The sequence below is a fragment of the Lathyrus oleraceus genome, chromosome 1 (genome assembly GCF_024323335.1).
Source record: "Lathyrus oleraceus cultivar Zhongwan6 chromosome 1, CAAS_Psat_ZW6_1.0, whole genome shotgun sequence".
Lineage (NCBI taxonomy): Eukaryota > Viridiplantae > Streptophyta > Magnoliopsida > Fabales > Fabaceae > Lathyrus > Lathyrus oleraceus.
In genome coordinates this window covers 279,570,168-279,572,619 of record NC_066579.1, presented here as the reverse complement: position 1 = coordinate 279,572,619, position 2,452 = coordinate 279,570,168, and the positions used below count along the sequence as shown (strand labels likewise).

Genomic DNA, 2,452 nt, shown 5'->3' with positions numbered 1-2,452 from the left:
AACCCATTTGCTATCAGATATAGGATATATAATACCTGCTTCTAATAACTTGGTTATTTCTTTCTTTACTACCTCACTTAGGATCGGATTTAGTCTTCTCTGGTGTTCCCTAGAGGTTTTACAGTCTTCTTCTAACATGATGCGGTGCATACAAATAGAAGGGCTTATTCCTTTGAGATCGGTGATGTGGTATCCTAGTGCGGTTGGATATTTTCTTAAGATATGTAGGAGTTTTTCTGTTTCGAGTCTTCCTAGATCTGCATTAACTATCACAGGTCGTTCAAGTTCTAAGTCTAGGAATTCATATCTCAGATTTTTGGGAAGTGTTTTCAAATCAGGGGTTGGTTTGTTAAGACACTGCGTAGGATCCGGTGTTATTGCTAGGCATTGTTTAGATTTGTCCTCTAAAAGATAGTCTGATGATTTGTCTTCTCCTGACTCTGCTTCTTTTATGCATTCATCGATGATATCCATGAAGTAACATGTATCTTCTATTGCAGGTGCTTTCAAGAATGGGAAAGAATGAATTCAATTTTCTCTTCACCTACTTCGAAGGTGAGTCGTCCTCGTTTTACGTCTATGATTGCACCGGCAGTTGCTAAGAATGGTCTTCCTAGTATAATAGGTGTCGTATCATCTTCTCTAATGTCCATAATTGTGAAGTCAGTGGGAATGTAAAACTGACCTATGCGTACGGGAACGTTTTCAAGGATTCCTACAGGATATTTGATGGAACGATCTGCTAATTGCACAGACATTTTGGTCGGTCTTAATTCTCCCATTTCCAGTTTCTTACATATGGATAAAGGCATAACGCTAATTCCGGCTCCTAAATCGCATAAGGCTTTGTCGATGACAAATTTTCCTATGTGACAGGGTATAGAGAAACTACCCGGATCCTTGAGTTTAGGGGGCATGTTTTGGATTATAGCGCTACATTCGGCAGGGAGTGTAACGGTTTCGCTATCCTCAAGTTTCCTCTTATTGGAAAGAATTTCTTTTAAGAATTTAGCATATGAGGGCATCTGCGTGATAGCTTCGGTAAACGGAATTGTAACGTTTAATTGTTTAAGGAGATCAACAAATTTTCTAAATTGGCCTACATCTTTGGTTTTAACAAGCCTTTGAGGGTAAGGTATAGGTGGTTTGTAAGGTGGTGGAGGTACATAAGGTTCCTTCTTTTCTAGGGTTTCCTTATTACTCTCTTCCTTTTCCTTAGGTTCACTTTCCTCAGTAGATTTCTTAGGGTTTTGGTTTTCTATCCTTGGGTCAGACGGTCCTTCCACTTCCGTTCCACTTCTCAATATAATTGCATGAGCTTGGCTTCTCGGATTGGGTTGGGGCTGTCCAGGGAATGTACCAGTTGGTGCAGCAGTAGGTGCTTGTTGTTGAGCTACTTGAGATATTTGCGTTTCCAGCATTTTGTTATGGGTAGCCAGGGCATCTACTTTGCTTGCTAGTTGTTTAAGCTGTTCGCCAGTGTGTATGTTCTGGTTTAAGAAATCTTTATTGGTTTGTTGTTGGGAAGCTATAAAGTTTTCCATCATGATTTCCAAGTTGGATTTTCTAGGGGTATTATTGTTAGGATTCGGTTTCTGATATCCTGGAGATATAGATGGGGCTTGATTTGGAGACTGTCCAGGTGCGTATAAAGCATTATTACTCTTATATGAGAAGTTTGGATGGTTCTTCCAATTTGGGTTATAGGTATTCGAATAGGGGCTTCCTTGAGCATAGTTTACTTGCTCTGCTTGGATTCCAGTCAAGAGTTGACATTCCGCAGGAGTGTGGCCTTGGATTCCACAGACCTCGCAATTCTGAGTTATAGCAACCACGGCGGCTGGAGGTGATACGTTTAAACTTTCAATTTTCTGGACCAAAGCATCCACTTTTGCATTGACGTGATCAAGGTTACTTATCTCGTACATGCCAGTTTTCGGTTGAGGTTTTTCCACATTCGTTCGTTCGGTTCCCCACTGATAGTGGTTTTGGGCCATGCTCTCGATAAGCTGGTAAGCATCAGCGTAAGGTTTGTTCATTAGTGCACCACCTGCAGCAGCGTCTATTGTTAACCTTGTATTGTATAAGAGACCATTATAAAATGTGTGAATTACTAACCAGTCTTCCAAACCATGGTGTGGGCAAAGTCTCATCATGTCTTTGTATCTTTCCCATGCTTCGAAAAGAGACTCGTTGTCTTTCTGTTTAAATCCGTTTATCTGGGCTCTTAACATAGCTGTTTTGCTTGGCGGAAAATATCGGGCAAGAAAAACTTTCTTCAACTCGTTCCATGTGGTGACTGAGTTGGAAGGGAGAGATTGAAGCCATCTTCTAGCGCTATCTCTTAATGAGAAAGGAAAAAGACGAAGTCGAATTGCCTCTGAAGTGACACCATTAGCTTTAACAGTATCAGCGTATTGAACAAATACGGATAAATGAAGGTTTGGATCTT

The 2,452-nt window shown here is 40.7% G+C and overlaps 1 pseudogene; it reads left to right on the top strand.

Moving 5' to 3' along the window:
• Nucleotides 1-2,127: 2,127 nt before the first annotated feature.
• On the top strand, nucleotides 2,128-2,227 carry LOC127116449 (uncharacterized; annotated as a pseudogene).
• Nucleotides 2,228-2,452: the final 225 nt, after the last annotated feature.